Source organism: Callospermophilus lateralis, chromosome 8, assembly GCF_048772815.1.
Source record: "Callospermophilus lateralis isolate mCalLat2 chromosome 8, mCalLat2.hap1, whole genome shotgun sequence".
In the NCBI taxonomy this organism is placed as follows: domain Eukaryota; kingdom Metazoa; phylum Chordata; class Mammalia; order Rodentia; family Sciuridae; genus Callospermophilus; species Callospermophilus lateralis.
Window position 1 is genome coordinate 104,188,999 of NC_135312.1, and position 15,137 is coordinate 104,204,135.

Below are 15,137 nucleotides of genomic sequence, written 5' to 3' on the forward strand. Positions count from 1 at the left end.
GTTTAAGTTGTGTATATCTTCCTGACTCAATCTGGGCAGATCATATGACTTAAGGAATTTATTGATGCCTTCATTATCTTCTATTTTATTAGAGTATAAAGTTTCAAAATAATTTCTAATTATCTTCTGTATTTCTGTATTGTCTGTTGTGATATTGCCTTTTTCATCCCATATCCTAGTAATTTGGGTTCTCTCTCTTCTTCTCTTCATTAGCATGACTAAGGGTCTGTCAATCTTATTTATTTTTTCAAAGAACCAATTTTTAGTTTTGTCAATTTTTTCAATTAATTATTTTGTTTCAATTTCATTGATTTCAGTTCTGATTTTAATTATTTCTTGCCTTCTACTGCATTTGAAGCTGATTTGTTCTTCTTTTTCTAGGGCTTTGAGATGTAGTGTGAGGTCATTTATTTGTTGGCTTTTTCTTCTTTTAAGGAATGAACTCCATGCCATGAATTTTTCTCTTAGTACTGCTTTCATAATGTCCCAGTGATTTCAATATGTTGTGTCTGAGTTTTCATTTACCTCTAAGAATTTTTTAATCTCCTCCTTGATGTCTTTTGTGATCCATTGTTCATTCAGTAGCATATTGTTCATTCTCCATGTAATGCAGAAATTTTTCTTCCTTATTTTATTGTTGATTTCTGCCATGGGATTTTGATTAAATTAAATTGAATTGCATTAAGTCTGTATAGTGCTTTTGGTAGTATGGTCATTTTGATAATATTAATTCTGCCTATCCAAGAGCAAGGTAGATTTTTCCATCTTCTAAGGTCTTCTTTGATTTTTTTCTTTAGGATTCTGTAGTTTTTATTATACAGATCTTTCACCTCTTTTGTTGATTCCCCAGTATTTTTTTTTGAGGCTATTGTAAATGGGTTAGTTTTCCTCATTTCCCTCTCAGATGATTTTTCACTGTTATACAGAAATGCTTTTGATTTATGGGTGTTAACTTTATATTCAGCTACTTTGCTAAATTTATTTACTAGTTCTAGAAGTTTTCTGGTGGAAATTTTTTTTAGGTATAGAATCATATCATCAGCAAATAGTGCTAATTTAAGCTCTTCTTTTCCTATACATATCCCTTTAATTTCTTTTGTCCATCTAATTGCTTTGGCTAGTGTTTCAAGAACTATGTTAAATAGAAGTGGTGAAAGAGGGGTCCCTGTCTTTTTCCATTTTTAGAGGAAGTGCTTTCAATTTTTCTCCATTTAGAATGATGTTGGCCTGAGGCTTAGTGTAGATAGCCTTTACGATGTTGAGATGTGTTCCTGTTATCCCTAGGCTTTTTAGTGTTTTGAATATGAAGGGGTGCTGAATTTTGTGAAATGCTTTTATGCATATACTGAGATGATCATATGATTCTTATCTTTGAGTCTATTGATGTGATAAATTACAAGTATTGATTTCTGTATGTTGAACTAAACTTGCATCCCTGGGATGAATCCCACTTGATCATGGTGCACAATCTTTTTGATATGTTTTTACATTCGATTTGCCAGAATTTTTGCATATATGTTCATTAGAGATATTGGTCTGACGTTTTCTTTTTTTGATGTGTCTTTGCCTGGTTTGGGAATCAGGGTGATATTGGCCTCATAGAATGAGTTTGGGAGTACTGTCTCTTTTTCTATTTCCTGAAATAAATTGAAGAATATTGGTATTAATTCTTCTTTAAAAGTCTTGTAGAACTTGGCTGTGTATCCATCCAGTCCTGAGCTTTTCTTTGTTGGTAGGCTTCTGATGATGTCTTCTATTTCATCACTTAATACTAGTCTGTTTAAATTGTGTATATCTTACTGGTTCAACCTGGGCAAATAGTATGACTTAAGAAATATGTTGATGCCTTCAATGTCTTCTATTTTATTGGAGTATAAGTTTTCAAAATAATTTCTAATTATCCTCTGTATTTCTGTAATGTCTCCTTTTTTCATCATGTATGCTGGTAATTTGAATTCTCTCTCTCCTTCTCTTCATTAGTGTAGCTAAGAGTCTGTCAATTTTATTTATTTATTCAAAGAACCAACTTTTTGTGTCATCAATTTTTTTCAATTGTTGCTTTTGTTTCCATTTCTTTGATTTCAGCTCTAATTTTAATTATTTCTTGCCTTCTACTGCTTTTGATGTTAATTTGTTCTTCTTTTTCTAGGGCTTTGAGATGTAATGTGAGGTTATTTATTTATTGACTTTTTCTTCTTTTAAGGAATGAACTCCATGCATTGAACTTTCCTCTTAGTACTGCTTTCATAGTGTCCCAGAGATTTTGATATGTTGTATCTATGTTCTCATCTACCTCAAAATTTTTTTAATCTCCTCCTTGATGTCTTCTGCAACCCATTATTCATTCAGTAGTGTATTGTTTAGTCTCCAGGTGTTGGAGTAATTTTTACTTTTTATTTTGTCATTGATTTCCAATTTCATTCCATTATAATCTGATAAAATGCATGGCAGTATCTATCTATCTATCTATCTATCTATCATCTATCTATTTTGTATTTGCTAAGAGTTGCTTTGTTGCATATTGTATGGTCTATTTTAGGAAAGAATTCATGTGCTGCTGAGAAGAAAGTTTATCTGCTTGATGCAGGTTGAAATATTCTATATATGTCAATTAAGTCTAAGTTATTGATTGTATTATTGAGTTCTATAGTTTCTTTATTCAACTTTTGTTTGGAAGATCTATCCAGTGGTGAGAGAGGTGTGAACTGATAAGACTTATAATGTAATTTTTTGGTCTTATATTTTTTTTGTATTTGAGCTTTTTCAATGTTATTTTTAATATACATTGTAATACACAGTTAATTATGAAAATTCAATTACTTACAGAAAATTTACAAAAGGGTGCTCAATATCTCTTTAACAAAACACCCAGGCTTGTAGACAAATGCTATGTCCTGGGAATAAGAAATAGAATATATTTCTTATTTTAAAAGTCAATAACTTTAAAATACTATTGTTAACAAACTTCTCCTTTTAGTAACTCCATGCACAATATGTTTTTATCCATACCATATCTATTGTTTATCTTCACACATTGGAGATAATCACCAGGTTTACCTTAAGGAACCTGCCCATAACACACTACAAGAACTGGAATCATTTGCGCCACCAAATTGTTTTCTAAAAATATTCTAAATTGTCAGTTTGTATTTCATACTCATTTTCAAATGAAACTGCCAGTGGCTACAAATGTAATAAGAACTTAGACTCTTCACTTGTGCCTGCAAGTGATCAATGGGGCAACTAAAAGCAGGATAAAAAGTTTGCTTCTCTGCCTCCATTTTGCATCTGTGTTCTTTGCTCTGAGTCAGTCACCTTGGATTCCAGTAACAACAAATCTGATCAATAAAATTCTTGTGATAAGTGGAAATTACCCCTGGGCAACAGCAACTTTCTTATTTCAGACAAGGCCATCTTACCAATCCTGAGTTAATGATTGATCTGACCACGGTTTGACCAAGACAGTTTGATTATGCTTCCCTATGTCTACATAATCCACAAGCTCATGCATTAGCCCCAATGAAAGGGTTGGAAATATTAGTCCCCTGTGTCTTCCAAGTATAACTCTACCTTTCCTGCTTTATACCTTTACTCTTTGCACTTGGTTGGTGGAGCAAGATTATGCTTTGTTGGGACCCCCAGAGTATGGCCTCTGGCCTAGGACTTTAGAAATACAAAATCAAGTCATTGAATTTAGTAGTGTGCTCTTTTCTAACAAAAATGTACGTATAATACACACCCACCTTTTCTGCCACACAAATTTACTCACTGGCCTTAATTGCAATTTAGGTGACCAAGGGCTGTGGTCTCAAGACACATGCGCTCAAAGGCAGATCATTAACAATACACTCCTTAACCAGTGTGTTTAAAGGAGTCACTCGGACCGTCCACACAGCTCAAACAAGCAGCTTTCTTCTGACCATGATGTCAGTTATCTGTGCTGTGTCATTCCTGAAGAGCTTTTCCCAAACACCCCTGACTCTTTTCCAGGCTGCCTCCTTCCTGAGTGTCCCTGACACCATCAGGGACCCCCATGAAAAACAGCACCCTTAAGAGTATGGGAATGGAAGATCTGAAGGGGACAATGAGATATTCAGCACCCATCCAGATGGATAGATGGATAGATAGATAGATAGATAGATAAAGGAAATGTACTCCAAGAATCTTCAAAGAGCCTGTCAGCTACTAAAAATATCACATAGGTTCTTGGCTACTCCTAACTTTTTCAAACCATCTGTGGACATCAAAACCCAGAGGCAGGGCTGGGAGTGTAGTTTAGAGACAGAGCACTTGCTTAGCATGTAGGGGGTCCTTGGTTCAATCCCCAGTACTGCAATAACACCACCATCACCAAAAAAAAAAAAAAAAAAAAAGGAAAAGAAAAAGAAAAAAAAAAGCATTAAGGCCAGATGCCTTCAAGCCTTCTCCATAATAACTCTCAGGATAAATTACATAAAAGAATGAAGAATGAAACTGTCAGGCGCTTCCCGCAAAAGACTAAAGGCAAACTCGCAAATCCTTTAACTTGATTTAACTTGCTTTCCTCTACCCCATCTATGTTCTCTCTCTCTCTCTCTCTCTCTCTCTCTCTCTCTCTCTCTCTCTCTCTTTTGTTAAGTTGTTGATGGACCTTCATTTTATTTATTTGTATGTGGTGCTGAGAATTGAACCCATGCTAGGCAAGCGCTTAGTAGCTGCAGCAGCTCATTTTAACCACAAGCAAGATTGGTTATACTGGACCTGGGTCAATAAAACCGCAAATGCTCTTCACTCAGGGCCTGTTTGCACAGGACAAGAAAACGTCCTTTGAAAATGTGCCCTAAGCCAGTGTAAATTCCTAGACTCCACAGAACCCATTCCTGCAACCCCTACAGGTGATTAAAAACTGGCCTCTTTCCCTGTTCCAAGAGCCAGTCTGACCAGCACTCTGGGTCAGAGCTGTTTCTCCTTTCTGCCTCCAGCAGAGGCCCCAGTACAGCCTGCTGTGCATCAGTGCTCACATGATTCGCTTTCGGTTTTATTGACAAACGTCTCCGGCATCATTCCTACCTTCTCCCTTCCCTCCTGCGCTCTGGGGACCGGTCTGTGCGCACCCAAGACACTCCTGCAGCTGTGGCAGAGCCCTTCCCGGGAAGACCCCACCATTCGCGGCCCTTGGGCCCGGCACTCGCTGGGGCAAGCTCCTGGCTGCTGGCTCAGGGCTGCGAACTGAGAGTAAGGTGGCGCTGGACAGCTTCACCACAGTCTGCGGGGCCAGGGCACGGAGGGAGGGATGGAGGCCACTCCCTAGAGGATTGGCTTCCTTTGATAAGCGAGCTAGGGGAATCAGAAGGGATTGCATCGCCTGCCAGGTTGCAATAAGGGGGCCTGAGAGCCTGGGTCTTGGAGAAGAATGTCGCAGAGCACACACGGACAACGCAAAAACTCCCTGTTTTTACAGAGGAAAATGAAAAAAAAAAAAAAAAAAAAAAAGTGGATACATGATTGCAACAGGGAGGAACAGCACAGCATGTAAAACTGATTTAACAGTCACATTTCCATTACATTTTACAGTGCACATGTCTTCACTTTCATTTCTTTACTTGGGCTTCATAAAAGCCACAAATTATGCTCATTTTCTTAAAAAAAAAATAGAATTCAAGCTCAGGAACGTTAATAGCCAAGATCCCAAGACACCAAGACCCACAGTCATGAACCACAGAGGCCATAATTCAGCATGCAGCGAACACTGATGCAAATCATCTGATTCCAAATCTAGGGGACCTGAGCTGCCGCCTACACGGATTCATGGACTAACTACTTGAAAAAATATAGAGCTGAGCTAGGGATTTAGGATAAAGAGAAGAAAATATTGAATCTTATAGGAAATGCCCACAAGCCATTTAGATGCACAAAACAAAGGTATAGATCTTGAGCAACATTCCCTTGGCCCATGCCCTTGTAAAATGAGGAAAATACCCCAGGGCAGGGAAAACTGGCAAATTGTAGAGTTCCACCCTGGATCCTCCTCCAGTCTGACCCTCGATATAGCACTTTTATAAATATTTGATCTCTAGCCCAAGTTGGGGCTTATCACTCTTGAAATAGCCCATATTCCCCTTTACATGGGTGTCTACCTTCCTAAGTAAACCTCTGTCTGTGCCTTTGTGTGGTTCATGCTGAAATTCTTTTGTGACACATTTGCCAAGAACTCTGCTGGCCCTGAGCTGAGGTCTATCTCTCTTATGGGAACCCCTCAGATCCCTCTCCAGGGACATCTCCTCTCTGTGACAGAACTGTCACTTAAAGACATCTGGGACAGTGCAGGCCCTGGCAAAGGAGATGACGGAGTTCTTGTTTGCTGATGAAAAGTTGCTATTGTTTCTGATTGGGCAGCAGCTGGTAACGCATACCCCAAGAAGCTGTTGCTTCACTTTGAGTGAAGCCAGGGAAGCCAACACAGATCCTGAGAATTTCAAAACCAAAAGTCAATATTGGGTCTTAAGCACGATGGGAAACTACATTTTTTAAAACATCAGTGGCTAAAGTTCTTGTATTTATGTATAGCTACGCCATATTTAGAAGTCCAAAAATTTTAAATCCAAAGTGCATTCTTTGTTGTTTGTTTGCTTGCTTGCTTGCTTGTTTGTGGTGCTGGGGATTAAACCAAGGGCCTTGAGCATGCAAGGCAAGCACTCTACCAAGTGAGCTATATCCCCAGCCCTCCAAAGTGCATTCTAGTTCACAATAATTAGAAGCATTCAACTTAATCGCTCAGTTGGGTTTGGGAGCCTTTACTCCCTACCCTTTCCTGTCAGCTGTGCCTCAACAATTGACTCTGGAAACACAGCACTCTGCTGTTCCTGCATGTAGGGCAGGCAGGACACTCCCTGCGTTTAACAGAGGTCCCGTTCATGTCTTAGGACTTCACTTTATGTTCTGAATGTAAACCTTCCTGCTGGGATACTGACAGCTTATTTGTTAACAGGCTCCTTTTTTCTTTCATCTTCTCTCTCTTTCCTTCCCAAACTGCATGCAAAACAAGATTTACATTCTTCCCATCCTAAGCTTCCCATCCTAAGCTTCCCATCCTTTTACTGCCCACCTGAACAGCAAAGAAAAATCCAGACCCGAAACTGGGAAAACAGTTCTCTGAAGGATAAAGCTGAACATTAAGTACATCTACTGATAATATCTGTAAAACAGTCCTATATTCCCCCTTATAAAGCCCTCTGTTCCCCTTAGCATCTGGAATGGCAGCCTGTGTCACATGAGTCCTTTGCCAGCAAAGCAATAAAATTTGTTTTTCCTTTTTCTCTAAATCTTTTCTCATTACTGAATCAGAACCAAGCTTTCAGTATCACTTGAGGACACTATGAATTTCTCTCTTGAAGGAAGAGGTGGCCCTTTGTTCATCTTCCTGGTCAGTACAAGGTCAATGAATGTGAATGAGTTAGAATTCAAAACCTTGAACTCAAGTACTATATAGTTTGAGAGGCCAATTAACTGTTGAAGAAGACTGTTCTTGTCCTAACTTCATTAGGTCATAGGATGATAGGTGAGGGAAGCTAACTAGAGGAAAAGAAAATTGTTCTTACCTCTCCTGATACATTTTACATATTGAGTATATTGTATATATGTATTGATTAATTATTTGCTTGTGATGAACCTGCTAAACACATAAGTTGAGATGACTGTTACCTGCTCATATGCTTTGAAAATTATCCATGTATTTGAAAGGGGAAGAGGACTATATTAAAGAAAGATTTAATAATTAGTATTTAATCCCAAAATAATTTTTATTGGTTTTATTTTAGTTATACGTGACTATAGAATCCACTTTGATGTAATTATGCAATCATGGAATATATCTTATTCTAATTATGACCCTATTTTTGTGGACATACATGCTAGTGAGATTCACTGTGGTATATTCATGTATGTACCTAGAAAAATTATGTCAGATTCATTTCATTGTTTTTCCTTTTCCTATCTCCCTTACCTTCCCTAGTTTTTTGAGGAATCTTCATACTGCTTTCCAGAGTAATTGCACCAATTTGCAATCCCACCAACGATGTTTGGGTGTACACTTTTCCCCACATCCTTGCCAACATTTGTTGTTACTTATATTCTTGATAACTGTCATTTTTATTGGAGTTAGTTGTTCGACTGGAGTGTTGTTTCAATTTGCACTTCTCTAATTGCTAGAGTTGTTGAACACCAAAAATAATTCAATACATGATGCTTGAATATTTTTATAGAATCAGGTAAATATTAAAAATCTGCTAAGTTTTCAGAATTGTGGTCAAAAGAAGTGTAAAATATATTTCGTCTCCTTGAAGCTTTTTTCAGCTAATTATAGGAATTACACCATATTACACCTGTGATCATTAGATTCCAGCAAAATAAGACTATACTTGATAAAGTGCTGAAATTTGTAGTAGATGTGTTGTAGTCGCCCAGTTATAGAAGAAGAAGCACCATTAGTGGACATTAATTAGTGTTTGGTAGTGCCTTGTACTATATGAATTTTAGTTCTTTTTGTTTATGCACCAACAAATTGTATGGTGCAGCTAATTATCCCACCTTACAGGGAGAAAACTGAAGATCAGAATGTTTAAGCCACCTGCCAGATGATGTAGGCAATAAGGAGCATGACCAAGAGTCAAAGCCTGACTTCCTTTTACCTACTGTTATGGTTTGGATCTTAAATGTCCTCAGAAACTCATGTGTTAAAAGATTGGTTCCTAACAGATGGAACTTGTCAACTATAATATATAGTTTTCTTAATCCATGCATCAGTTGATGGGCACTGGTTGGTTCTATATCTTGGCTACTGTAAATAATGCTACAATAGGCATAAGAAGAAGAGGTCTCTTTAATATTCTGATTTCATTTTCTTTGTATATATGCCTAGTAGTAAGATGAGTACTGGTTCATCCAGGTATTCTATTTTTAGTATTTTAGAGAACCTCCCGATAAAGTGTAAGTATGAGCTGGAGAGGCAGATTTCTGACTGGCTTAAAGCCCATCCTTCTCAAAGACATGTTTATGATTTTTAGGTTTATATTAATACATGTGTATATTTACAGATTTTTCTGCACATGGGTACCCATTCCTTCAATAACTTGTGTATTTAGAAAAAATACTTTTAGAATTATTGTGATTACCATAGAGACATGGACCACCCTCTCAGGCTGTCTCAGGATGGGTCTGTTGGGACCGCTGCCTTTGGGAAGTCACTGTGGCAGATCGCCTTCTGTCAGGTCATCTAGATCCTTTCCTGGAGAACTCAGTCACTCAGAACACACATTCGTTAATGTACAAGGGAGGAAATGAGATCCTGTCTGATCTGTTCTCTTACTGAGCTGCAGTCCCACTTCATTTTTTTAATATATTTTTTTTAGTTGTAGATGGACATGATACCTTTATTTAATTTAATTATTATTATGTGGTGCTGAGGATCAAACCTAGTGCTTCATGCATGCTAGGCAAGCACTCTTCCACTGAACCACCAACCCAGCCACATCCCACTTCATTTTATTTTGAATTTTCAGACAGTGAGGAAATAGCTTTTCAGTGACCAAATTCTTTTCTATCTTTAGTGTACACTTTATTTTTCTTATTATTTATTTTTTAGTTGTAGTTAGACATAATACATTTATTTATTTATTTATTTATTTATTTATTTATTTATTTATTTATTTATATGTAGTGCTGAGGATCGAAGCCAGGGCCTCGCATATGCTAGGCAAGCGCTCTACTGCTGAGCAACAAACCCAGCCCCAAGTGTACACTTTATTTAATGTGAGGCCATATAAGATACAAAATTAGTAAAAATCAGAAAATTGCGAGGAAAGGAACTGAAAATCATGAATGGTATTTGTTGCAGATTGAGAGTGATTATGCTTTCTTGTGATGCTTTTTCTAGGTCCTGCACAGCATCAGCATGCCTTTCATTTGGTTATCATTTTCAATGTTTTACTTCATCTGATGTCATTAATAAGAGATATTTACTTATTCAGTTCTCATCTCTCCCTCACAGAACGCCTCTAAGATAGGTATTGTTCTCCTTTTATATGGAAGAAAGAAGCTAAACAGTGAGGCACCCGGAGGACTTGTTCACTTTTAGCTGCAATTTTCACTGTGGCTCTGAAATCACGCAATCCCCGAGTTCAGACAGTTACCAGGAAAGATAGCCAAGGAAACTTGGGCTGATGGCACAGGCTCTGTGGACAGGCAGCTCTGCCATCAAAAGCCTTAGGATTAAATTGACCTCAGTTAGTTTTGGGATGCTTGTTTAAACTGGGGACTAAAAACGGATGAGAACTAGATAAGGAAATAGTTATGAAATGTGATGCAAAGCATGTTTCTCATCTTGATAAGAATGATCTATTATGTATTTTATCTTAACAAGAATGGATTATGTTTGTAATTGCCACAGGTATTCCACTGAGTTTATCTGTTCTTGGTTTTGTTTTGTTTTGTTTTTTAATTAGTTGCCTCTATAAAAGTGAAAAGGACTCTAATGGTAGTAGCTACTGGGGAGTAATTAAAACTGAGAGTTGATCCTTCTATCACCTAGATTGTCAAGAATCAGAGAGGAAAAAGGCTCCCAGATTGCTGGGCACAGGAAAAATATCTGACTGGAACTAGAAACCAGGGCAACTTTTAATGAGTTTTCAGAGTTCAGTTACTAGATTCCTAGTAAGTACGGACAGGTGGGTATGAGGGCAGACAACCACCCATTTCTGGCAAGTGTCTGTACATCCTATTCTGGAGATAGGTCAAGAAACCCTTGACTGCAGCTGGATGAATTATTTTTATTTATTTGGCATTTCTAGGGATTAAACCCAGGGCCAGACCTAGGAAAATGCTCGATTACTGAGGAACAGACCCACTTTATTTTACTTTGAATTTTCAGACAGGATCTCATAACTTGACCTAGATGGCCTTAAGTTTGAGCTTCTCCCGCCTTGGCCTCCTCAGTAGCTGGGATTACTGGCCCTCACCACCCCAATAAGCTCAAATGAATTATTTCTTAATTGTTCACTATCTGCTGTATATGAACCAAGGTGTTCCTATCCTAGCATCTGGGCACTTAACCCTCACCCCAATTCCAATACAGACACACTCTGTGCTGTCTCTATTTTAATCATACACCCACTTTCTGTTCTCAATTTGTACAAAAGAAAAGAAAAGAAAAAGGAAAAAGAGTTTTGTGTGAATCACTCTTTGAATTTGGCTCTTAGGTCTCAGGATGCTTATCCTGCCTGAGCCTTCCACCTTCCACCCTTGTCCACCACCAGGCGATCAGATCAGACAGGGAGAAGCAACTTATGCCCTAGCACAGCAGGTAGCCCTATCCCTGGGTGCAGTGGGGAGCCCTCCAAGACACCCAGGGAAGAGGGGTCTCCCTTCTGGAGGAGAGAACGCCCTGTACCCTGGGTGAGATGGTGTAGGGAGCCCCCCCCCCGGACACCCAGGTTAGAGGGGTCTACCCCCTGGACTGGGGGATGCCCTGTACCCTGGGTGCAATGGTTTGGGGAGCTCCCCTGACACCCAGATTAGAGGGGTCTCCCCTCTGGAAGGTGGAGCATGCTGTACCCTGGGTGCCATGGGGTACAGAGCTCACCCGACACGCCAGTTAGAGAGTTCTCCTCCCTGGTGTGGGGGGAAGTGCCCTCTACCCTGGGTGCGATGGTGTACACAGCTCCCCCCAACATCCTGGTTAAGGGGGTATCTCCCCTGAAGATGGAGTCCCCTCTACCCTGGGAGCGATGGTGTACAGAGCTCCCCAAGACACCCCAGTAAGAGGGGTCTCCCCCCTGGGGGGTAGTCCCTCTAACCTGGGTGCGATGGTGTACAGAGCTCCCCCCTTTCCCACACCCAGGTTAGAGGAGTCTCCCCCCTGGAGAGGGGAGCGTCCTGTACCCTGGGTGCAATGGAGTATGGAGCTCCCCATACACCCAGGTTAGAGGGGGTCTCCCCACTGTGGGGGGAGTTACCTCTACTCTCGGTAGATGATGAACAGAGCTCCCCCCAACACCCCAGTGACAGGGGTCTCCAAGGGGGGGTGTGCCCACTACCCTGGATGTGATGGTGTACAGAGCACCCCCCAACACCCCAGTTAGAGGGGTCTCACCCTTGGGCGGGGAGTCACCTCTACCTTGTGTGTGATGGTGTACAGAGTTCCCTGACACCCCAGTTAGAGGGGTATCCCCCCCGTGGGTGGAGTCCCCTCTACTCTGGGTGCGATAGTGTACAGAGTTCCCCCCAACACCCAGATTACAGGGGTCTCCCTCCTGGAGGGGGGAGTCCCTTCTACTCCAGGTGCGGTGGGGAGCTCCCCCTGACACCCATGGTAGAGGGGTCTCCCCTGTGGAAGGGTGAGTCCCCCTTACCCCAGGGGGTGGTGAGCTCCCCCAACACCCTGGTTAGAGGGGTCTCCCCCCTGGAGGGAGCAGTCTCCCCTACACCAGGTGCAGTGGAAAGCTCTCCCAGACACAGAGTAGAGGGGTCTCCCGGCTGGAAGGAGGAATACCATCTACCTTTGGTGAGGTGGGGAGCTCCCCCGCAACACCCATGGTAAAGGGTTCTCCCCCATGGAGGGGGGAGTCTCCTCTACCCTGGGTGCCAGTTGGGACTCCCCCCTGACTCTGGATTGAGGAGGTCACCCTGGAGGGGGGAGTTCCTTTTACACTGGGTGCGGTGGGGAGGTCCCACCAACACCCAGGTTAAGGGGTCTCCCTCCTGGCGAGGTGCTATGGTGTACAGAGTTCCTCACAGAACCTAAGTTAGAGGGGTCTCCTCCCTGGGGGGGCCCTCTACCCTGGGTGCGATGGTGTGCAGAGCTCCGCCCGACACCCAGGTTAGATGGGTCTTCCCCCTGGAGGGGGGCGTGCCCTGTACCCTAGGTGCGATGGTGTAAGGAGCTCCCCCAAAACCCAGGTTAGAGAGGTCTACCCTATGGGTTTGATGTTGTATGGAGCCCCCCCCCAACACCCAGGTGGGAGGGGTCTCCCCCCCGGGAGGGAGTCCCTTCTACCCTGGATCAATGGGGGAGAGCTCCTACCCCACATTCAGATGCGAGGGGTCTTTCCCCAGGAGGGGTAGTTCCCTCTACCCTGGGTGCGTGCGGTGAGAGGGAGCTCCGGACCCCGGCACACCCAGGTGGGAGGGTTCTCACCTCTGGCCTGGGGAGTCCCCTATAACCTGGGTGCAGTGGAGGGGAGCTCCACCCCACCCAGGTGAGAGGGGTCTCCCCCCAGGGGGGTGTCCCCTCTACCCTGAGTACAGTGGGGAGCTCCCCCCACCACCCAGTGAGAGGAATCTCCCCCCAGAAGTGGAGGGGGGAGTGGTGTGGGTGTGATGGTGTGGGGAGCTCCACCCGCCACCCAGGTTAGAGGGGTTTCTCCCCTGGAGGGGGGAGTCCCCTCTAGGCTGGAGGCAATGGTGTGGGGAGCTCCCCCGCTGCCCAGATTAGATGGGGCTCCCCCTTGGAGGAGGGAGTCCCCTTCACCCTCAGTGCAGTGTGGAGCTCCCCCAGCCTCCGCCACACAGGTTAGAGGGGGCTCTACCATGGAGGGGGGCGTCCCCTCCAGCCTGGGTGCTATGCAGAGCTCTCCCAGACATCCAGGTTAGAGGGGTTTCCTGCATGGAGGGGGGTGTCCCCTCCACCCTGGGTGTGATTCAGAGCACCCCCACCACCCAGGTTAGAGGGGTTTCCCCACTGGAGAGCTCCTGCACCCTGGGTAGAGGTGTCACGCCCCTGGAGAAGGGAGTCCCCTGGAGTCTGGCTGCAGCAGCATGCAGAGTTCACCCCTAAAACTAGGGAGGAGGGATCCTGCCCCAGAACAGGGGAGTGCCCTCCACCCTGGCTGCAGCATGGTGAGCTCCCCTGGCTCCCAAGTTAGAGGGGTCTGGCTCCTGGAGGGGGAGTCCACAGGACCTTGGCTGCAGCACCATGCAGAGGTCCCCCATAACCCAGGGTGGAGGGGTCTCCCACCTGCAAATGAAACTCCCCTCAAAACTGACTGCAGCTGTGTGCAGAGCTCCCTCAGACATCAAGGGTGGAGGGGTCTCGCCTCTGGAGACAGAGTCCTCTAGACCCTGCATACAGGGGCTTGCAGAGATCCCCTGGCAACCAGGTTGGAGGGATCTCCCGCCTAAAGAGGAATGTGCCCTCAACCCTGGCTGCAAAAGTAGGTGGAGCTCTACAGGCCCCCAGGGTGGAGGTGTGTCACCCCTGGAGAGGGGAGTGTTAAGAATATGGCTGCAGCATGCAGAGCTCTTCAGGCTCCCAAGGTCCACCAGTCTAACCCCTGGAGGGATAGCCTGGGTACCAAGGACTGAGAAGCTACCACCTGGAACCAGGTTGGAGGGGTCTTGCCCCTGGTGAAGGCAGTACCCTACACCTTAGCTGCAGCAGCCTACTGAGCTCCACCTGGAACCCGGGGTGGAGGAGTTCCTGCCCTGGAGAAGAGCATCACTTGGAGTCTGGCTGCAGCAGTATGCAGAGATCCCCAAAGCCTGCTGTTCCACAGCTTGTGTGCCACAGACTGCTGAGCTCCCCAGCACCCAGAGTCAAGATTTTCGCCCAGTGAGGGAAGAATCTGCTCAAGCCTGTGTACAAAGGCATGCAGAGCTCCCCCTGGCACTCAGGGTGAAGGGGTCTCGCCCATGGGGCAGGGAGTGCCCTGGACCCTGGCTGCAGTGGCCTGCATGGCTCCTCCAGCACCAGGGTGAAGCGTTCTGGCCCCTGGAGTGCAGAGTCCCCTGAAACCTGGCTGCAGTGGCTTCTGGAGCGACCCCAGGCACCCAGGGTGGAGGGGTCTCCCTTCTGCAGGGAGGAGTCCACTGGACCCTGGGAGCAGCTGGATGCGGAGCTCCCCCCCACACACCCAGAGTGGTGGTGTCTCCCCCTGGAGAAGAAAGTGCCCTTAACCCTGCCTGCAATGGCATGCAGAGCTCCCCCTGGCACCCCAGGCTGGAGAGGTCTCCTCCCTGGACAGGGGAATGCTCTAGATCCTGGTTGCAGTAGCATGGTGCTGAGCTCCTTCTGGCCCCCAAGGTGGAGGGGTCCCTCCCATGGAGAAGGATTCCCATGGAGTCTAGCTGCAGCAGCATACACAGAGCCCCCCTGAACCTAGGGTGGA